This window comes from Marmota monax, unplaced genomic scaffold (genome assembly GCF_021218885.2).
Source record: "Marmota monax isolate L192 unplaced genomic scaffold, Marmota_monax_Labrador192_F-V1.1 WCK01_AAM20220418_F8-fsc00118, whole genome shotgun sequence".
In the NCBI taxonomy this organism is placed as follows: Eukaryota; Metazoa; Chordata; class Mammalia; order Rodentia; family Sciuridae; genus Marmota; species Marmota monax.
Genome location: NW_026695231.1, coordinates 8,593,672 through 8,618,509, shown reverse-complemented (window position 1 = coordinate 8,618,509; position 24,838 = coordinate 8,593,672). Strand labels below are relative to the sequence as shown.

Below are 24,838 nucleotides of genomic sequence, written 5' to 3'. Positions count from 1 at the left end.
CAGGAAAGGCTTAAGACCTCAGTCCTATAATATCTAGATGAGAAAAGGATTTCCTGATTGAATTGACTAAAGAGGTCCTCTAATTCTTCAGTAAGATGCAATTGGAAATGAATAATAAATTTATATTTATAAGATTATTGGTCAAATACAACAATCCTGAAGTTACCAGTATTGTTACCTGTGCAGAATACAGAGATGGCTCTAGAATGTAGATAGAAGAGGGATTTAGTGTTGGCAATCTGAATGAAGGAGGGTAACTTAGGAACTTAATTTGAAGCAGTGTTTACATAGTAAGAACAGAGCCTTTACCTAGACTGTATATCTGTGTGGGATGGGTTGGGCGGGAGTTGAAGTCTACTATTGGGTGGTCTCTAAAGATTCCCCCAATCAATTTTTGCTATTAACCACTGTTTTCATAACATAGTGTGTTTTTAGTTATTTTCTATATATCCTTCTAGAGTTGCTTTTATAAAACCCTAAATATAAAGAGCACTTTTAGGGTATTGATGTGGATAGATAATTGATCCAAGTGGATTCCAGTGACAGCGATGGTTGAGATTACAGTGTTTAGAGAAGGCAAACCAGATAAGTGACTTCCTGACTCAATGCAGCTTTAACTAGACCTGTTTACACTGGGAGGGGGGTGGGCGTTGTTGATGTACAGATGGTAAATTCATACTTTAAAGTCATTGTGGTGCCATGCTAGCTGATCTTGTTTAGCCAACTTTTCACCTGACAACCCACAGTTTTCTGGGGACTGACTCCTCCCCTAAATGACATGATAACATCACAATGAACACAGTAGCTGTTTGGAACTTGTAACTCTGCACCTCCATTCCTCCATTTCTACTTCAGGCCACAGTTACTGGCTAGGGAGCAGGGATTTATGCCATCTGGGCTGTTTTAAGTCATTTAATTTCCAGAGTGGTTTTTGTTACTTGCACCTTTAAAGACTTTTTTTTTTTTTAAGTACTGGGAGTGAACGCAAGGGTGCTTAACCACTGAGCCACATCCCCAGCTCCAACCCCACCCCCACCCCTATTTTAAATTTAAATACAGGCTCTCCCTGAGTTGCTTAGGTCCTTGCTGAAGCTGGCTTTGAACTTGTGCTCCTCCTGTCTCAGCCTCCTGAGTTGCTGGGATTGTGGGTGTGTGCCACTGTGCCCTGCAAGATTCTTATTTTAGAAAATGGTTCAATACTATTGTTTTTAATCCCCAAACACATAAAATATGACATTTGAGAAATAGATCCACCATCCTACTAATGTCCATTTACTTCCCTGGGGGAATTGTACAAAGGATTATCTTTAGGTAATCATGTAGGTATCTTTTAGGTATCTTTAGGTAAGTTTTGTTGATAATCATTACTGATAGTTAAATCCTAATTTTAGAGTGCACAGACTGAAGAAAAGTTAGATACATTATATCCATTATTCTAATGATTCAATTATAGACTCTGAGAACTTGGTTCAAGTTACTGTGTATCATGAGGCAGAGGCTGAAGCATAATTGACCATATAATCCTACCTGTGCCCAGAAGTGAGATCTCAGACCCTTCAGTCAATAAGATATTACCTTGTGCTCCTTTGCTTATATCAATTTACTCTGATAGTCACCCAGTAAAGTTATTATGAATAACTATCAAATTTCTCAGAGGGAGAGGGAAGCCTACAGAGGCTGTATTTGAGATCTTTTAAGAGAAGAATGTTGTCAAGGAATCTTTCTCCTGAGCAGATTTTGCTTCTCCAAAGTTTTAATTACAAATGTAATTTATGCTCATTAAACATGATTTTAAAATAAAAAAGTTAAAAAAATTACTCCTTATTTCTGGGATAAATATTTTTATTTATTTCCTAACACAGTTTGTAGGTCCCTATTATATGGTGTGAAGCTTGAGTTTCAGTTAGTTTTATAATTATTTGTAATAATTGTACTATTCTGAAAAACATATTCTTCTCACTAAAATATTATATATTGTTGGATATGAAGGATGCTCCTATTATTTTTATAACTATGGACATCCCCAGTGGTATCCTTTAAACTGAGAGCATGATATTTGCCTATAATTATGTTCAAGATTACTCTTTGTTTCATTGCAGGACCTGTTCTTCTCTACTAACTGTGTCTATTACTTCTTGTCTCTCTAATTTCACTACAGGCTGACCATTCCTGATGACTGTACTCATGCTTCTCAGTCCTCATCCATAAAGTGGAGGTTTTCAGGTGTTTGTTTACAGTTGACTCTGCTTGTTTGCTATGTACTACCTTCTCTCTACAAAGCACCCACTATGTCGTTGAGACCATGTTGAACATTTCTTATGGAAGGAGAGAAGAGAGGAAGGTGCAAGAAAGGGCAGGAATGAATTATCATTGCTTCCAATTCTTTACTAAACTAAGTTACAGTCTTCCAGATCCTTGACTGACTGACACTAATTTTATTTCCAACGGTGTTACCAGTAACTCCCATGTTTATTGCTTAACATGGCACCCTTGTTATAGTGAAATTCCGTTGTTTGCTGCCTGACCAGTGTCTACTGTTTAGTTACAAATATTGGTGAAGCAACATACTATGGAAGTTTACAAACACAATTCTTTATGACAGGGCATTTCAACAGACTCTTTATCCAAGAACAAGTAATTCAATACACATTTCTTCCCTCTGAGACTCTGATATGGTACATTAATTCCCAAAATAAGATTTTCCTTTGATTATTGTCTCCTTTTATTTGAGGATTTATGTCTACTACAAAGATTAGGTTTTTTAAAAGGCTACTAGACAGTTGAAAACATACTTCTGAAATCTTGAGAAATAGGTTGAATTTTTAAAGAGAAGCCACTAAATTCAATTAGTTGAGATGGCGCCAGCGAGGAAAGATTGTTCCTTCAAATTAAAGCGTAATTCTATTCGTGATATTGCTGTGGGCCCATGTTTTGAGTTTTCTTTTTCTTTCTTTTAAAAAATATTAAGTTGTAGGGTGGGAAAGGAAAGGAAGGAGTGAGGAGAAGGTTGTCCTTAAGGATCACTTTTTATGACATGAATTAACCTGTTTTTTTGTTTTTTTTTTATACTGGGGATTGAGCTCAGGGGCACTTGACCACTGAGCCACATCCCCAGCCCTATTTTGTATTTTATTTATAGACAGGGTCTCACTGAGTTGCTAAGCACCTTGCCATTGCTGAGGCTGGCTTTGAACTCCCGATCCTCCTGCCTTAGCTTCCAGAGTCACTCGGAGTGGGGCTTAACTTCTGTTTGTGAACAAGCCTCTTGCTCTGTGACTTCTTGTGGCAAGCACCCTAGGCGACTCACTCATAGACTGGGCAGCCCTGGGCTAGTCTTACTCTGAGATGAGTATAAACCCATCAAAACACATTTTTAACATTTACCTAAAAAATCATTGCAATGCACAGGAATTAGGCTTAGTGTGGAACAATTTATGGAGATGCCTGTGATTAGTGTTATTTTTGGACAGTCCAACCACATTTATTTTTATTTTTTTATGTAAATTTTTAAAATTTATATATGACAGCAGAATGCATTACAATTCTTATTACACATTAGAGCACAATATTTCGTATCTCTGGTTGTATATATATAGTATATTCACACCAATTCGTGCCTTCATACCTGTACTTTGGATAGTAATGATCATCATATTTCACCATCACAACCACATTTTTTTCTATTGTGTTTGTCACCAATATTTCTAATCATCATTAATAGTACAACTTTGCCTATATCTACTTACATTTTGTTCTCTTTCTCCAAACATCTCCCACTTCACATGATGAATGGCATTTATGAAAATACTTTCACTGACCTGGTATTAACCAGGTATTAGCATCTCAATAAATAATTTAAAAAAAGAAGGAAGGATTTTGAAGAATATGGAAGCTTGTGGGATGATAACCTGTATTTTCTGTTCAGATCTTCTTACGATAGGGGGCAAGTGATGTTGAGAGCCCAAAGCATCCACGTCAAACCCCAACTCCACTGCTAACAAGCTTGATTGATTGTAGTACCTCTCTGATCCTCTGTTTCCCCATAGGTAAGCTAGGAGATGAGACGTTATTTCTTAGAGTTGTTATAAATAATAGAGGAAATCATTTGGAGAAAGTGGCAGCCCACATCTGGGGCTCATAAATTTTAGTTCCACAGGTCACCCACATTTGGTCAGCTTAACATTTTATTCACGTTAACATTAATTGAACACCTGTCATTTCCAAGACACTAATGCTACATGCTGGAGATACAAATATATATGTATATCCCACTCTCATACTTTTTGCTGCAAATTGGGGAAACCTTGGGCCCTAGTTGACTTAAAAAAATGATAAGAAGTGATGTTTTGCATTTGAAGAACAGCAATATAAAGACTCCAAAGATCTAAATTAGCAGCATTGCATGCAGTGCCTGGGAAATGGCAAGAATCACAGCAACTCTAGCAAGGAGGGAACCCAAATTGGGAACCCAAATTCATGAGTATGATTTCTGTATCTCCCATTCTCCAAGTATTTTCTTTCTTTCTTTCTTTCTTTCTTTCTTTCTTTCTTTCTTTCTTTCTTTCTTTCTTTCTTTCTTTCTTTCTTTCTTTGTAATAAAAAAAATGATCACATTCTCTGAATGACCATGTACTTTTCATATGTTCGCCAATGTAATTATCTGTTAATGCAGATGATCTTCTTGGGGGCCATTTCAGGAACAGATGACTCTACTTTCTGTCTTCTGGGGCAGGCTGACCAGGATGTTAGTCTCACATGATTACTGTCAATCACTGTTTACCATATTCTAGCATAGTTTTTAGCATACAAATGTACCAATAAATAGGAAAAAAATCAGAGACAAAGCTTTTGTTCTGCCGGTAATGCTGTTTCCATATGCCTACCATTTATCCATGGCAGATGAGAGTTAGGGCTTAGGAGGGGATATGTAACTATTTTTCTGAAGTTGAACTAGAGATGAAGTTAAATTAACCCATTTCTCGTGGTGATTGATCTGGAAAATGTCTTTGTGCTTCTTCTTCTGATCTCTTTCATCTGCTGCAATATTAGATGTATAAGTTAATGAGAAGAGTTGGCTACAGGATATTCAGTGAACATGAAAAAAACACAGAGACAGTTGGTAAATTGGCACTTTGACCCAGTAACTGTACGCACAACCCCAACCTCTCCTCTTGTGCAAGAGTGTCTACAAACTATAAATGTTTAAAAAACACCTCATTTTATTTTTATATTTACTTTTTAGTTGTATTTGGACACAAATACCTTTATTTTATTTATTTTTATGTGGTGCTGAGGATCAAACCCAGGGCCTCACACGTGCTAGGTGAATGCTCTACTGTTGAGCCACAACCCTAGCCCCAAATTAACTCATTTTTAAACAGCATTTTCAATGAGACTTTAATTCTGACTAATTATAAGGTATATGGACAACTATGACCTTTAACTTTTTTTGATTTTGGTTATATCCTGCATTTGAAAACAAAATAACAACAACAACAACAAAAGAAGAAACAAAAAGCCCGCCAGCAAAGATAGCTCTCTTTTCTTCTTGGAGTGCCAAGTGTACAAACTGAGAGATTATGAGAGAACTATAGCCTCAGTGTCCTGCAGACTACTGACTTCCAGGGAAAACGGGTTCTTCCTTCTCTGTATGTTCTTGTCATGCTAGTTTCATCCATTGGCTATAAAACAAGAGGAAGAATCTTCTAAAAATAAGAGAATTTTCTTCCCAATTCTGTCAAGTAATTTGGAAGTTTCAGATTTCTTAAAAGATTCATGCCATTTGACCCAGAATTTTGATCTCTGTGATTGTATTTTAAAAATATAATTTAGCAGCATGGTGACACATGCTTATAATCTCAGCAACTCAGGAGTCTGATGCAGGAAGATTTCAGGTTCAAGGCCAGCCTCAACAACTTAGTTTTTTTTTAGGTCCTATGCAACTTAGTGAGACCTTGTCTTAAAACAAAAAATGCAAAGGGCTGGAGATGTGGCTTAGTGGTTAAGCTCCCCTGAGTTCAATCCCCAATACCCCTCCCAAAAAAAGGATATGATTTAATCAGAAATATAGTTGAGAGATTATGTTTAAGAAACATAATTTATAATAAACCAAAGTCAAAATGACTTCAATGTCCAGTGACAAGTGAATGTTTAAATAAACCAAAAGATTCAGTGAATTATTTAATGCCATGTTTTCAAGAAGATTACAACAGAGAAAATTCTCACATCATGCTAAATAAATAATAATGCAAATTTATTTTTTTCTTTTTCCCTCACATCTTCTTATCTTTTCAATATGTATGTATCTCTCTTAGAAGCATATTAAAATGTTCACAGTGTTTCCTTTTCATACTTTTTCCATTTTTTTAAGATTTCAAATATATTCATTATGTTTATGATCAGGAAAAAAGTTAGCAGTGATTTAAAAAAAATCTCTCTACATTTACCTATGTATTTATTCTGATAGGAACAAAACATCTCTGGATCAGAAACAGATTATTTCCCCATATCATCTTGGCAGTATTACTTCCCCTCACCCCAATTCTTTGGGGGACCCAATGAGAGCCTAATGCATGGGGGTTTCTTCATAGAAAAACAAGCCAATATTATGACACTTGAAGTTTATATATGATGACTGACACCTGTGTCCCAACTACCCTGCAGAGAGGAAAAGAGACAGACAGACAACAGACAGAGAAACAGAGACCTTTGTTCCTCTGCAGTGTAAACCAATCCTCTCTGGCAAGAGAGAAGATCAAGGTCTCTAAGTTTATATTACCCTTAGAATGTAAGCAAGTAGCTCTAAATTAGATAAAAATTTAAAGCTCTCTAGAGCAATTTGCTATTTCTATTTTGCAAGGTATGCTTACTATCCAATCATCCTTTAACCCAGATTGTCAGTAAATTTGCTCAGAAGGCCCTGACAGTGCAGTCTTCCACTTAGGATCATTATGGAATAACTGATGTTAGACTTGCTCCCTTTCTGTAAACAACCATAACTTTGGACAAAGTATATGATACATCGTGTTCAGATACTAGACAAGAGCAAATACAGAACTGTGCATCCTAAGAGAAGGGGAAACTAACAAGCTCCAGGATGACCTCAGTTTTTTGGATAGAAACCTTCCCTGGACCAGCATGCCAGGTAGGGAAAACCAAGCAGGGCATAGACTCTCATCAGATGAAGAGAAAAGAATCCAAATTCAGGGAGGCAAAGACAGCCTTATTCAAAAGGCTGAGTACCAGAGAAGAGGGGCCCCCTTTAAAGAAAAATTTCTCCAAAATCTACATAGGAATTCCCTTTGAGTCATTGCCTGACTATTAAACTGAGCTTGCATAGGGTGAAACTTTGAGGCCAGGACAAGAGTAACTGCTGAAGAGCTATAAGTTGGATAATTTCCAGAGTTCATAAAGGGGTAGAGGATATTCCATTTCCAACCAGCCAGAGTGGAACAACACTATGGAATACCTGGAACACTTGTTAAAATCTTCATAAGGACTGGCCTCAGAAGCAGAGTTTAACTAGGCATACAATAAAGACTTCCCTAGATGTCTCCTAATAAATCTAAAAAAAAAAAAAAAAAAACAAAAAACCCTACATTGCAAGGACCAAGGTACCTGCCAAACAAAATTAAAGACTCTTTAAAGGAAAGCAATAATGGACAATTGATTTTTTAATCAACATGTATGTATTGTACACATTAATAGGATTCAATGTGATACGTCCATATATGTTCACACCATACACTGATTAAATAGACCACTCTTTTCCCACCCTCTCCCCAATCCACACCTTTCCCAATCTCTAATAGTCATTGTGCTACATTCAGATCAACTTTTTTTTTTAAATACACATATGAAAGAGACCATGAGATACTTTTATTTCTGTGCCTGACTTGTTTCACATAACATCATGTCCTCCAGTTCTATCCATTTTGCTGCAAATGAGAGGATTTCATTCTTCTTAGAAACGTCTTAAAAGAAGAAATACAAATGACTCAGAAATACATGAAAACATGCTCAGTATTGTTAGCCTTCAGGGAAACGCAAATCAAAACTACAAAGAAATATCATCTCACCCCAGTTAGAATGACTACTATAAAAATAAAATAACAAAAGCTGATGAAACGAAGGAGGAAAAAGAACTCATACACTACACTGCTGGTGGGAAGCTGATTTTGATGAATGTACCTAAGTAATTTGATAGTAGAAGGGTGGTCTTTTCAACAAACGTGGGAAAAGTGGATATCCATATTGAGCAAATGGAAAAGAACTTCAAGCCTTAATTTAAATATATACAAAATTAACTCAAAATAGATTATAGACCTAAAGATGAAAGCTAAAACAATAACTTTACTACAAGAAAACAGGACAGAATTGAGAAATTGAACAACAAAAAATTATAAACTTCTGCTGTCTGAGAAACACAGTTCACAAAATGAAAAATTAAGCCTTAGGCTTGGAGAAAATATTTTTTCTACATATCTAATTTATACCTCACATCCAAAATATATAAAGAACTCTTGTAACTCAGCAATAAGATGAACAACCCAGTAATAATTCAGTAAATGATGTCCATGCATTTCAAAAAATAAGATATATAAATGGACAATACTCACAGAAAAGATGCTCTATACAATTAAGAAAGAAAAATTAAAATCATATTGACATACTGTGTTATCATATTATGGTTGCTGTGACAAAATACCTGAGATAAACAACTTGAAAGGAGGAAAGATTTATTTTGGCTGATGATTTCAGCAACTTTTTTCTTTTTTCCTTTTCAGTGTGGAGATTGAACCCAGGGCCTTGTGCACGTGAGGCAAGCACTCTACCAACTGAGCTATATCCCAGCTTTAACTCCAGAGATTTTAATCCATAGTTGTCTAGGCCAGAGGCTTTAGGGTATGTACAGGATATCATGGCAGGGAGTGGTGGGCTGGAGAGAAGATACTGATCTCACAGCAGCCGGAAAGCAGAAGAGTGAGAGGAGGGGCTGTCCCCATATCTCTTTCAAGGGCACACCTTCAAAGACCTAACTCCCTCCTAGTAGGCTGTACCTCCTCAACATTCTACCACCTTTCTAAAGATCCACAGATTGGCAACCAAGTCTATATCACAAGGCCTTTGCAGGACACTAAGATCCAAATCACAACAAATACCTTTACAAATCTATGAAAATGGCTAACATTAAAAAGATGGACAAAATCAAGAGTTAGCTTGGATTAGGAACAATTTAGTTATGCATATACTATAGATAGAAGTGTAAAATAGTTTGGGAAAAGTTTGTCATTTGTTTATAGGCTTAAATATATTACATTTTGACCCAGTAATTTACGTTCTTTGACATTTACTGAAGAAAAATAAAAACATACATTCATACAGACTTGCATATAAACATGCGTACTAGACTCATGAAACAAGCACACTATTAAAAATAATTTATTATGAATGAATAAATTGTGGCATAGTCAAATAATGCAATTCTATTTAGCCTTAAAAACAAATAAGCCACCAACACGTACAAAAACATGGATAAATCTCAGAAGCATTATAGGGAGAAAAAAAAGTAAAATTAACATTTATACTGCATGATCCCATTTGTATGAAATTCTATAAAAGGTAAAATGAATCTCTGTTGACAGAAAAGACATCTACAAACACCTGGAATTGGTATTTGTGGTAGTGGTTCGAATGCAAAGAGCCACGAATGAATAGTTTTTGAGTGATAGAAAGTTTCTATATTGGGGATGGAGAGCTGATTACACAGGCCTGATTATTTTCCTTAAACTCATCAAGCTGTACAATTAAAATGGGTGCCTTTTTTTGGAATATAGCTTATATTCCAACAAATTTTATTTTAAAAACATTAATATGAAATAAAGTCACCTGCATGGGTTACATTCTCCTGTTAGGGCTACAAGAATAATTATCTCATTTACCTTTCAGAAGAGGGAAATGAAAGGCAGAATTATTACTATTCTTCCACAGAAAAAACAAAATGAAATAAGACAACATACACACATACACATGCACACGTGGTAAATAAATAAAGAGAAGCCTAGTAGACCACCATTTTCCAATATTGTTCTCCAGCAATCTCTGAGCTACTCTCTCTGGTTGACTGGAGTTGCAGAACCAGAAGGCATAAACTAAAAGTCAACTGTATAGCTAATAGGAGGGACAAACAGCAACAGCAGGAGGCAAGGAATCTATACTGTTGATATCTCAGTGTCTGATAATACATGCAGCCACTAAACCACATCCATTTCCACTTTGTTTGAATTCCTAGCATGACCAGCCTTATTACTTAGCAAGCTTTCCTAAAATACTGAGTGTCTGCCTCTTGCAGAAAATTGCCACCTGAATTAGGTGTATGAAACATTAAGCATATGAAACATAAGAGTCTAAATTTATAAATTACTAACGGTGAAACAAAAAAAGGGCTAAGAAGCCATTTGACCCTTTCATAGAATATTAGTAGCTATCCTATTTCATCTGTGGCAAGTTTTAAAATGAGATCTCAAAAATCTGACAATTCTTTTCTGCTAACTTAATTTTTACTTTCCCTCAGTCGTGTTGTTTCACTCATTCAACCATTTATATATTTTCTTATGCCTGAGACGAAAGAAAAGTAATGCATTTACAATGATTTCCTCCTATCCTGTGGCATAAAAGTAAAACAAAATTAAAAAAACCACCAAGCAAAAACACCCTTTGCACATTTAAAGACATTAAAGAAATTTGACTTATGGTTGAGATAGGTGGATTTGTATATGAGTTATCAAAAATCAGCATGTTTGGGGCTAGAGAATATAACTCAATGGCAGAATACTTGCCTAGCAAGTCCCTGTTCGATTCCCAGAACTGGGGAGGCGGGGAGGCATGGGGGGGAGGACCAGTTCCTAGAAAGGATACTTCCAGAATGGTATAATAATGATCTCTGAAAATCTACTCCTTCACAAAATCAATGATAACACTGGCAAAAAAAAAATTCTCAAAATTGGACTTTTCCAAAATTCTGGAAATTAAGCAAAAGATTACAACAATACGAGGGGCATTTATTCTAGACAAACAGATGCATCTTGGTAAGAAAAGTGAGTTTCATGGTATTTCCACTTACCCTATTCACATTCCTCCACCCTCAGTTCTGTGGTGTCCTTTAAAAACAATTGACTCTCAGTCACAGCAATCATGAAATTCAGCAGCCTGGGTGCCGCTGGAAAGAGCAGAACAGGTTTGGATTTTCCAAGAAATTTCATCCTCATAGAATAGTCATTATTTGACCTCTTGAAAGTTCCCTGGAAACCTTACCTCTCGATTTGTCATTTTTCGACCTGACTTTGTGCTTGCTCATTGTGAATAAACATTTCTTCAGAGACACTTGTCAAAAATAATCAGGGGCAATTGTTTAATATGGCAGAGGCCTGAATCAGGGATAACAGTTGGGGAAAAAAATAAATTTTTTCTTTAATAATTTTGGAGGCCAGAAAATCTGAAGTCTAGAGGTTGGCAAGTTTGAGTCCTTCTGGATTCCTTCTTATGAGGGAGAAACTGTTGTCAGCAATCTCTTGTGTTCTTCGACTTGAAGCTGCATCACTCCAATACTGAATTTTGTTATCCTGTGGACTTCCTTCCTATGTATCTCCCTGTCTCTTCACATGACATTTTTATAAGAACACCGGTCGTTCAACTTAGGGTCCACCCTAACCCAGTTTAATATCATCTTCACAAATTATAACTGCAAAGAAAATGTTTCCAAATGAGGTTCTATTCTGTGGTTCCAGGCAGACAGAGCATTCAACCCACTATCAGAGACCTTAAAAATCTTCTGTAAAAACAGATAGTCATGTTCATATACATAGCTGTGTGCATGCCCAGGAAGTATGTGACAAACACTAAATCTCTGTTATGATCTGAATCTGGAATGCCCCTCTCCATGTGTTACAGACTTGGTCCCAAATGCAGAAATGTCTGATGCTGGGGCTTTGGGGAAGGTGTTGGTTCATGAAGGCTCTCACTTCGACTGTGGATAAATTCATTTGATGGATTAATATTCAAAAGAACTTAATAGGAGGAAGTAGAAACTATCGGCAGATGAGGCCTAGTTGGAGAAAGCAGGTCACAGGGGCCATGCTCATGGGATTACATCTTATCTTCAGCTCACTCCTTTTTCTTTCTCTCTGCTTCCTGCCCGCCATCAGCTGAGAAGCCTTCCTCCCTCCTCCATGCCCTTCTATCATGTTGTTCTGCCTCACATCAGTTCCAAATAGTGGATCTAGCCAACCATGGATTGAAACTTAGGATTCATCCCTGGGATGCAAGGCTGGTTCAATATACGGAAATCAATAAATGTTATTCACCACATCAATAGACTTAAAAATAAGAACCATATGATCATCTCGATAGATGCGGAAAAAGCATTCGACAAAGTACAGCATCCCTTTATGTTCAAAACTCTAGAAAAACTAGGGATAACAGGAACATACCTCAATATTGTAAAAGAATTTATGCTAAGCCTCAGGCTAGCATCATTCTGAATGGAGAAAAATTGAAGGCATTCCCTCTAAAATCTGGAACAAGACAGGGATGCCCTCTCTCACCACTTCTGTTCAACATAGTTCTCGAAACACTGGCCACAGCAATTAGACAGACGAAAGAAATTAAAGGCATAAAAATAGGAAAAGAAGAACTTAAATTATCACTATTTGCAGATGATATGATTCTATACCTAGCAGACCCAAAAGGGTCTACAAAGAAACTATTAGAGCTAATAAATGAATTCAGCAAAGTGGCAGGATATAAACTCAACACGCATAAATCAAAGGCATTCCTGTATATCAGCGACAAATCCTCTGAAATGGAAATGAGGACAACCACTCCATTCACAATATCCTCAAAAAAATAAAATACTTGGGAATCAACCTAACAAAAGAGGTGAAAGACTTATACAATGAAAACTACAGAACCCTAAAGAGAGAAATAGAAGAAGATCTTAGAAGATGGAAAAATATACCCTGTTCATGGATAGGCAGAACTAACATCATCAAAATGGCGATATTACCAAAAGTTCTCTATAGGTTTAATGCAATGCCAATCAAAATCCCAATGGCATTTCTTGTAGAAATACCATGGTTTCTAAAGAAAAGTCCTTTGTTAATTTTATTGAAGATGCCCCATACAAGGTGAGTCTTTTTTCCCTTGCCCATTTTGAAATCTGCTCTTGATCTAAATTGTATGATTATGATGTATCTAAATATGCATCTTTTTTTAGTTTTTTGACTTGGAGTTTTTGAGCATCTTGGGTGTATAGAATAATGTTTTACATCAAGTTTAAGTAGTTTGCTGTTATTTTTTGCTTTAAAATTTTCTCTCTCTCTCTACTTGGGGTTCTCATTATGCTTACAATATTATACTTGGTGATGTCCCACAGGTCTTTGATTCTCTGTCCCTTTTTCTGTAATCTCTATTCTTCAGACTGGATAGGCTCAATTTGGTGAGTCCTTCTTACATATTTCTTTAGTTCTTTAGATATTATTTGGTTAAATTTATAGAAGCTAATTTAAAGTTTACTTAGTAAATTCAATGGGGTTGCCCTCTCAGAAATATTTTCTGTTGGCATTTTTTCCCCTCATCTTTTTCCTGATTTCTTCAATCTTCTTCATTTTTTAAATCTGAATATTTTTAAATACAATAATGTGGTAACCCTGGAAGTTACTACTCTTCCATCCCAGAGTTTATTTTGTTTTTCATTATTGTTGCTGTCGTCACTACTTCTTTAATGACTTTCCTGAATTAATTCTAAAAAATGTGTACTCATTTTTATCCATCACTACGGAATCATAGCTTATTTTACTTTAGGATTAATTTATGATTAGACATTTTTCCTTAAATGTCTTGAAACAAAAAGTCTTCTGTCCTGTCCTGAGGGTTCTGTGTATGTGGTTGGGAACAATTCTGATGTTCTGGAAGATAGGTGTTCTCCACATCAGTATTTACTTCTTGTTTGTGCAGAAGTACAAGATAATCCTGAGACTGTGTTAGTTTAGTTTTTTTTTTTTTAATCACTGTGATCCAAACACCTGACACAAACAATTTGGAGAAGAAAGGCTTATTTGGGCTCAATAAAAGACCCAGAATAGCAAAAACAATGCTAAGCAGGAAGTGTGAATCAGGCGGTATAGCGATACCAGACTTCAAACTATACTACAGAGCAATAGTAACAAAAACAGCATGGTACTGGTACCAAAACAGGCGGTGGACCAATGGTACAGAATAGAGGACACAGAAACCAATCCACAAAACTACAACTATCTTATATTTGATAAAGGGGCTAAAAGCATGCAATGGAGGAAGGACAGCATCTTCAACAAATGGTGCTAGGAAAACTGGAAATCCATATGCAACAAAATGAAACTGAATCCCTTTCTCTCGCCATGCACAAAAGTGAATTCAAAATGGATCAAGGAGCTTGATATCAAATCAGACACACGCCGTCTGATAGAAGAAAAAGTTGGCTACGATCTACATACTGTGGGGTCGGGCTCCAAATTCCTCAATAGGACACCCATAGCACAAAAGTTAATAACTAGAATCAACAAATGGGACTTACTCAAACTAAAAAGTTTTTTCTCAGCAAAAGAAACAATAAGAGAGGTAAATAGGGAGCCTACACCCTGGGAACAAATCTTTATTCCTCACACTTCAGATAGAGCCCTAATATCCAGAGTATACAAAGAACTCAAAAAATTAGACAATAAGAAAACAAACAACCCAATCAACAAATGGGCCAAGGACCTGAACAGACACTTCTCAGAGGAGGACATACAGTCAATCAACAAGTACATGAAAAAATGCTCACCATCTCTAGCTGTCAGAGAAATGCAAATCAAAACCACCCTAAGATACCATCTCACTCCAGTAAGATTGGCAGCCATTATGAAGTCAAACAACAACAAGTGCTGGCGAGGATGTGGGGAAAAGGGTACACTTGTACATTGCTGGTGGGACTGCAAATTGGTGCAGCCAATTTGGAAAGCAGTATGGAGATTTCTTGGAAAGCTGGGAATGGAGCCACCATTTGACCCAGGTATTCCCCTTCTCGGTCTATTCCCTAAAGACCTAAAAAGAGCATGCTACAGGGACACTGCTACATCGATGTTCATAGCAGCACAATTCACAATAGCAAGACTGTGGAACCAACCTAGATGCCCTTCAGTAGACGAATGGATAAAAAAATGTGGCATTTATACACAATGGAGTATTACTCTGCATTAAAAAATGACAAAATCATAGAATTTGCAGGGAAATGGATGGCATTAGAGCAGATTATGCTAAGTGAAGCTAGCCAATCCCTAAAAAACAAATGCCAAATGTCTTCTTTGATATAAGGAGAGTAACTAAGAACAGAGTAGGGACGAAGAGCAGGAGAAGAAGATTAACATTAAACAGGGATGAGAGGTGGGAGGGAAAGGGAGAGAGAAGGGAAATTGCATGGAAATGGAAGGAGACCCTCAGGGTTATACAAAAGTACATACAAGAGGAAGTGAGGGGAAAGGGAAAAATAATACAAGGGGGAGAAATGAATGACAGTAGAGGGGGTAGAGAGAGAAGAGGGGAGGGGAGGGGAGGGGGGATAGTAGAGGATAGGAAAGGCAGCAGAACACAACAGACACTAGTATGGCAATATGTAAACCAATGGATGTGTAACTGATGTAATTCTGCAATCTGTATATGGGGTAAAAATGGGAGTGCATAACCCACTTGAATCAAAGTGTGAAATATGATATATCAAGAAATTTGTTATGTTTTGAACAACCAACAATAAAAAATTTAAAAAGAAGGAAAATAAATAAATAAATAAAGAAACCATGGTGTGATGTATTTCAAGTTCTGAAGGCAAAAAAAGACTGTCAACCAAAAAATTCTGCATAAAGTAAAACTATCTTTCAAAAGTGAAGAAATTAAGATATTTTTATATAAACAACATCTGTGAGAATTCTTTACTATCAGATTTATCCTATCACCAATACTAAAGGGAGTCCTTTGAACTGAAATGAAAGTACACTAGACAATAACTCAAATTCATGTGAAGAAATAAAGCACACTGGCAAAGATAACTGGTCTTATTTGATTTAAGAGATAGTTGCTGAAAACAACAATTAGGAAACCATTTTGATAAGCTCATCATTAAGAAGGTGTAATTTGTATGACAATCATAGTACAAAAGAAGAGGAAAGAGAATGGAGCTATAGAGGTACAAATGTTTTACATACTATTGAAATTAGTTGATATTATTTCAAACTAGATGGTTATAAATTAAGATTTTAATTCTGTTCCTCCAGGGCAACTACTAAAATCAACTCTCAAAGTGAAACAATGAAGAAACTAAACTTGTGCATTAGAAAATATGTACCACAAAAGAAGGTAGTATTGGAAAAACAGAGAAACAAAAAATGCTATTAGATATATAGAACAAATAGCAAAATGACCTATGTCAATCCAACATTATCCGCAATTATATTAAATATGGATTGACTAAACATCCCAATCCAAAGACAACAATTGGCAGAATGAATTTAAAAGTCACAATTTGACCATATGCAGTCTATAAAAGACACATTTTTGATTAAAAGTTATGAAAAGAATGTGAAAAAAATACCATGTAAACTGTCCCAAAAATAGACTGAAAATGGTCATATTAGTATCAGACAAAAAATTTAAATGAAAAAATTTTTTATTAAAGATATAGAAAATTTTATAATGATAAAAGTGACTTCTGCTATAAGACATAGCAATAACAAACATACATGCACTTAAACCAGAGCCCTAAATACATGCAGCAATTGATAGAATTGAAAAGAGAAATAAATAGTTCAACCATAATAATTGGAGGAGACTACAATACCCCAGTTTTAATAATGGACACAACACCTAGGTAGAATATCAACAAACTTGTAGAAGATTAACAGTGAACCAATAAGACATTAACAGACATCAACAGAATACCATAAACGACAGTACAGTACACCTTCCTCTCAAATATACAAGGAGCTTTCTGCGAGATAGACTGTAAGCTAAGTATAATTAAAGTCTTAATATATTTAGAAGTATTAAAATTATATGAAATATGTTCTCCAAACACAATGGAATATAATTTAATATTAATAACAGAAGGAAATTAAGGAACCCCACAAACATATGAAAATTAAAAAACACCTGAATGACTAACGAGTCAAAGAGAAAAATCACAGGGCAAATAGAAAACATAGAAGAATCTAAAAGAAAACACAACATCTCAAAATTATGAGATGCAGGTAAAAAAAAAATTGGAATTTTTTTTACATTTGTAAATGCCTTTATGAACAAAGAATGAATCCTAAATCAATAATCTAATGTCTCACCTTGAGGAACTAGTAAAACAAGAGAAAATTAAACCAAACACAAGTGTAATTAGGGAAATAACGAATATTAGAGTGGAAAGATTAGAGATTAGAGAATTGATAGAAAAATTTAAATGGGGGGTTATTGAAAAGATAACAAAAATGACTAACCTTTACCTAGGCTAATGAAGAAAATTACAGAGAAGGTTCAGATTACTAAAATCTGAAATGAAAACATGGGGTAATTACTATCAACCTTTCAGAAATAAGAAGGTTCATAAGAAAATACTATGAACAATTATATGCCAACAAATTAGATAATTTAGATGAAACTGGCAAATGCTAGGAGGACACAAATAAATGAAAGAAACTTAAAAAAATAAAAATTTAAATAGATTTATATATCAAGTAAAGAGGTTGAAAACTGCACACCCACATAGCCACACACCCACACACCCTCACATTCTCATACATACGCATGCAGAAACACCAGGCCCAGATGATCTCACTGGTGAATCTACCAATGTTTAAACAAGAATCAACACTAATCCTTTGCAAACTCCTCCTAAAACAGAAGAGGAAACATTACTCATTTATGAAGCTAGTATGACCATGATAATCAACACATCACATGAAAACCATAGACTAATATCCTTTATGAACATAGATGCAAAAACCCTTAACAAAACACTAGTGAAACATAATTGAGCAATGTATCCAAAGGATTACACATCATGACCATGTGGGATTGATACTGGAAATTATATGAAAAACAATCAAGGTAATACACCATATTAACAGAATAAAAATAAAACCAGTTGATTCTCTCAGTAGGCACAGGGAAAGCGTAAGAGAAAATCTGATATCCTTCTGTGATCAAAATAGTCAACAAACTAGGAATAGAATGGAAGCTTATCAGCTTCACAAGGAGCATCTGCGAAAAAACCACAGCTAACATTGTACTTAATTGTAAGACTGAAAAAATTTTCTCTAAGATGAGGAACAAGACAGGATGTCCACACTTGCTAGATCTATTCAACATTGTATTAGGAGTTTTCAGTTAGGGCAGTTAGGAAAGGAGAAAAAAATTGACACACCGAATGAAATGGAAGAAATAAAATTAGCTTCATTCCCAGATGACATAATCTTTTTTTTTTTTTTAATTTTTTATTGTGGGTTGTTCAAAACATTACAAATTTCTTGACATATCATATTCCACACTTTGATTCAAGTGGGTTATGAACTCCCACCTTCACCCCATACACAGATTGCAGAATCACATCAGTTACACATCCATTGATTTACAAATTGCCATACTAGTGTCTGTTGTGCTCCGCTGCCTTGAATATAGAAAATCTTTAGGAATTCACCAAAAAATATTTATTCAAATTAATGAATAAATTCAGCAAGGTTTCAGTTACCTAATCAATATATAAACATTAGTCAAATTTTATCAACTAGCAATTGACCATCTGAAAATAAAACTAAGAAAATAACTCCATTTGCAATGGCATCAAAAAGAATAAAATATTTAGAAAGAATAAAATATTTAGAAATAAATTCAGTAGAAAAGCAAAAAACATAAAACATGAAATGTTGAATGAATATAAAAGAGATCTACAAACAAATGGAATGATACCAATATTCATCAGTTAGAAAATATGATATTATTAATATGGTAATACTTCTTGAAGTGATCTATAGAGTAATGCATGTTTATGAAAATTCCTGCTAAATTTCTGTAGACATTCACAAACTGATCCTGAAATTAATTTAAAAAAATTAAAAACCCAGAATATCTTCTCTTTACAAGAAGAACAAAACTAGAGGACTCACATTTTATGATTTTAAAACTTACTACAAAGCTACAGTGATCAAGACAGTATGGAATCAAACTGAGAGAAAAAACACCCTCACATTTTTGCCCTTTGATTTTTGACAAAGAAGCCAAGCTAATTAAAGGGAGGAAAAATTGGGCTTTTCAACATATACAACTGGGTATCCATATGTTAAAGAATGAAGCTGGTCCTTTTCTTCATACCATATACAAAAATGAACTCAAAATGGATTAAAAACCTAAATAGTAGAGCTAATGTAAAATTATTAAAAGGAAACAGAATTAGGTGTAAATCTTTGTGAACTTGGATTTGACTGTAGTTTCTTTTATGTGGTCGAAAAAGCAGATAGGTTGAACTTAATGAATATTAAAAACTGTTGTGTTTCTAAGGTTTCTAACAAGAAAGTGGAGAAACAATTCACAGAATTAGAAAAAATATTTGCAAATGTATGTATTTCTGTTTTAGTCAGCTTTTTTGCTGCTGTGACTAAAGGATCTGACCAGAACAACTGTGAGAAGGAAAAGTTTATTAGAGATCTCATGGTTTCAGAGTTGTTAGTCTATAGAAAGCTGGCTCCATTCCTCAGGGCTGGAGGTGAGGCTGAACATTATGGCAGGAGAGTGTGGTGGAAAGGAAGCAGCTCACATCACGGTGATCAAGAAGCAAAGAGAGAGACTCTAGCTCCAGATACAAAATATATACCCTATAGTTACGCTCCCGATTAACCACTTCCTCTAGCCACACTTCACTGCCACTAGTTACCACTCAGTTATTCCCATCAGGGATTAATTCACTGATTGGGTTAAGACTCTCACAATCCAATCATTTCTCCTCTGAAACTTCTTGCATTGTCTCACACGGAATCATTTGGGGGACACCTCATATCCAAACCATAACATATATATATATACACATTTATATCATATATCTCATAGATATGATAGAGAACTGGTATCAAGAATATATAAAGAACTCTTGCAACTCATCAATAAATAGATAACTCAATGAAAAGTTGAACCAATGACATTAAAATAGATATTAGCCCATGAAAATATTCTTGATTTTATTAGTCATTAATACAATTACAAATCAAAACCACAATGATATACTAAAAATGTTGTATCTTTAGGACAGTAAAATGAAAAATACGGACAATTAACAATCAAGAAAGTGAGTCTGGAATTCTCATACATTGTTATGGGAATGTATAATGAAGCATCTGTTTTGGGGAACAAGGTTGACGCTTGAAGCTAAACACAGAGTTGCCTTTGACCAAATAATCCCACTACTAAGTATATACTCAAAACAATTAAAAACAGAGTTGGCTCAAGCGCTCAGTCATGTGCCTTTCACCACCTTTACAGGGCAGTGCTGCCAGATGCCGAGATGCACTTTTGCGTTCCTTGCCATAGCACACACACCATGACAAAGAGTGAGAAGTAGTCCTTCAACCAGAGCCTGGCCAAGTGGAAGCTGTTCATCTACAACCGGACCACCAGAGGCTTCCTGGGGTGTACCGCCAGGAGCTGGGTTCAATCTGGGTTTAGTCTCACTCTTCTAATATTTAATGGGCCCCGGCTGCACTCTTCTCATTCACACGGTGGCAATGCTTCAGACTCTGAATGAGGAGGTTCCAACATATGGTGATATGATTCCTAGTGCAAAACTTATAGTTCTTCCAAAACCAGTGACTACGTTGGAATACACAGTGCATCCGATCCAAGTTCCTAGGAAGGGTATGTTAAAGACCTTAAGAAGTTTCTAAAATCATCTTCTGTGGAAGAACAGAAGAATCTTAGAGTCTGTCCTGATGGAGTACTTTTTGAACAGAAGGGTCCAGTTGATGTTGCATGTCAGTTTCCTATTACTTTAAGCATGCGATGGTATTAATGATCCTGATTTTGGCCATTCCAAAGGAGAACCTTGTACTTTTGTGAAAATGAATAGTGATGAAAACATAGCAATTGTAGAAATGTATCCTAATCTTGAAGATATAGACTTAAAGTATTTTCCATAATATGGCAAAAAAAAAATATTTGTGGTTATCTACAGCATTAGTTGCTGTCCAGATCATCTTTGGATCTAATTGTACCAGAAATGAATAACAGTCGAGTGCAAAATGGATGAATCACCCCACTTAACAAATAAGGATGATCATGGCCAGTTTTGGAGATGAGTTGTGTTCAAAATCATAGCATGAGCATAGTATGAGTAGGAGGACTTCACAGAATAAATGTGTTGTCTGTCTTCATTTTGAATCAGCTGAACCTGCCATTCTAGAATTATGAGACCACTTTGGAGAGAGGTGTGTGACACAAGACACTGGGGTAACATTATAAGTGTGCTTCATGTCCTCTGATGTAACTGCCTGTTAACTCTGCTGCCCTGAGCCAGTGTACAGACACCTGATAGGGGCCAGTAAACTTCTGATTCTGAACACATAGGATGGGGGTCCTCTTTTTATGTGGTTTAATTGCAAAATGTCTAAAGATTATTATGCTGAGCTAGGTAAACATTTTATGGATTTAACACTGCTTAATTTTCATATCTTGATGCCAACAAAGTTTTAAGTATAAAAATGGTACCTAGCCACTATCAAGTGACGTTATAGCTGTAAACAATGTGTATGAAGAAATTCTGTATGTGAGTAGGAAAAAAATAGAGGTGAATCTTAAAGTTATCTTGGAAAAAAATTAAAAACATATGTCCATAGGAAAAAAATAGGTTCAAAAACATTCATAGCATCATTGCTCTTAATAGCACAAAAGTGGAAATAACCTTCATGTTCATCAATTGATAACAAATGAGCAAAATGTAGTAGATCCATACAATGGACATGGATCTACTACATTTGGTCATAAAAATGAATGAGGTACTTATTCACAGCAGGGATGAATCTTGAAAACAGCAAGTTCTGAAATAACTAGTGATGATAGGATGACTTTGTGATTATGTTAAAACTAGGGACGTGTACATCTAAAAAGGGTGACTTTATGATACATGAATTATATGTTAATTTTTAAAAAGTTAACATTCATCCTTTTTCCTGGCCTGTGCATGGAAAAGTCTGACTTTCTCTTCCGGAGTTAAGTGAGAAAGCAAGATTTTCCATGTCACTGGTACTTCACGGAGATAAGGAAGAAGTCAAAAAGGAGGCCACATTTCAGCACATTGCCAATAGAACCTGGAAAGAGCAGGAGAGAATTTAGAACAAATTGCCTCTGTAGTGGCATCTTACATGACTCAGCCCAAACTGTAGCCCTGTGGTTTTATACCACCTTTCCTTTATGGAAAGGCTGAGACAGCCTTGCCCTCCCTCTCCAGTGCCTCCCAGGAAAACACCTGGTGATTTCGGAATTGCCTGGGGATCTTGTCAAAGTGCAGATTCTCACTGAGTAGATCTGGGCAGAGCCTGAGTTTCTGCATTTCTCCCCAGTTCCCCTGGGATGGTGCTGCTGTTGCTGTTGCAGGGAATGAACACACTTTGAAATGTAAGGCTCAGGGCAGCCTGCAAACAGGAATTCTGCTTATCACACTCTAGAAGAGAAGTGTGGACCAGGTTTTGAAGGAAGAGCAGATGCATTATTTACCAGGGCAGGAAGTGATATTCCTGGTCATTGAACGGAATGGCTCAAAAGTGGACCTCTATAAGACAAGTGCAAATGAGTCTTAAGCAGACTGGTTCAGCTCTACCAGAGATGGAGACATAATGGTGGAAAGAAAGAAAGAGGAGATCAAGGAACTTCAGTGGTCTTTGTGTGACATTTATAGGGGTCCCCCTCAGCCATCAATTTTGAGACTGTGCCTGCTCTGCATCACAGTTGGTCCATGAACTCTTCATAGATGTCATCCCAGCCGTGCAGTCCAAGAGGAGATTCTGAGGCTAAACACACTTATTTATTTGACTTAATTTTAAAATGCTTACTTTTATTCTTAATGCAGGACACATGATTCCTGCGTTTTTAAAACATGGTTACATGTCATGAGGTTTAGGATTTTGTAAAAAAAAATTCTTGGTCTTTGAAACGGTGATTTCCAATGCTGACTATGCATTTGGATGATCTGAGAAGCTTCCTCACCCCTGGATACTTTGATTTGGCAGACCTGAGACGGGGACTGGGAAGCAGTATTTTTAAACAGCTCCCAGGTGATTTGAATGTGCAGCATCTGCTCTCTGATCATTATCTGACCTGACTCTCCCAGCAATGGGCTGCCCAGAGGGGTAAACACTGAGCTTCCATGGCTCAAAGAGTCAAAGGTATAAATTATTATCTGTGCCTGATAGATTTCATTAAAATGTGCTTACAGACTATATAGCAGTGGTCAATAGTTGTCTGTGAAGCCATAAATAGGCCCACTACCCACAAGGAATATTAGCTCATAAAACTCCCACTTGCAATTTTTAAAGATGGACATTGGCAATTTATAAGAAACACCAAGGAAGTAAATGAATCTAGCATTTTAGAGGAGTATTCTCCTCCTTAAAAAATATTGGATCAGTTGCTTTGAATCCATTTGGAAAGAAGCTTTGGCTTAAGAGGTATGGGAGTTTGGCAAGAATCAGAGAAGCCCAGACAGCCACGCAGACAGATAGTTTTGGTATTCAAGAGCTTTCATGAAGGGCTTTATTTTATTTTTGTATCTTTCAAACTAATTCAATTATTTTCCTTTTTCTTAGTTGTTGGAGGATAATTTTTTAGACTTAGTTTTAAGAGTACAGTTCATAAGTGAGTACAGTTCCACAAGTGTATCTAACTGTGTAAACATCATCCCAATCAAGATATTGGACATTTCCATCATTCCAAGAACTTTCTGAATTTTGCAATCAGTTCCTCCCCAGCTCTGCCCTAGGTAACTCCACTGGTCTCTTTTCATCTAAATGAAGCATAAAATATATACTTTTGTATGTCAGGCTTGTTCACTCAGCATAATATTGTTGAGGTTCATTTATGTTATTGCATGAATCAGTTGTTTATGTTCTAATTTTTATTATTAAATAGTATTGTGGATGTACCACAGTTTTTGATTTTTAAATTTTTAAAAAAAATTATGTTTGTTCTTTTTAGTTATACATGACAGTAGAATGTATTTCGACATATCATATATTCACTTCTCATTCTTGATATATCATGGTTTTGTTTTGTGTTTTAAATTGTTTTACCTATTGGTCATTTGATTTAATTTTAGTTTGAAGCTAGTATAAAGATGTAAGGAGATTTATTTACAAGTCTGTTTGTGAAGCTATGTTTTTATTTCTTTTACATAAACAACTGAAAGTGTAATTGTTAGGACACATGTTATGTGGGTCAGATGATTAATTTATAAGAAACTCAAATTGATTTCCAAAGCTTTTTCATTCCCACCAATAATGGAAGACAATAACAGTTGCTAAAGATGTTTAACAATATATACCAACACTTGTATTGTGTGCCTTTTAAATCTTAGTCATTCTGCCTGATTTGTAGTGATATCTTATTGTGATGTTATATTCCATTTTCCTGATTACTAAAGACAAAACAAATGTCAGCCCCACCTCAAACCATACATGAATATTAACTAGAAATGAATTACAGATGAAAATGTGTGTGACCCTGAGGGTAGGAACATATTTCTCATGAA

General features: G+C 35.8%; 1 pseudogene; it reads left to right on the top strand.

The window, feature by feature from the left end:
- The first annotated feature begins 20,641 nt into the window (after positions 1–20,641).
- On the top strand, positions 20,642–21,395 carry LOC124088709 (sodium/potassium-transporting ATPase subunit beta-3-like; annotated as a pseudogene).
- Positions 21,396–24,838: the final 3,443 nt, after the last annotated feature.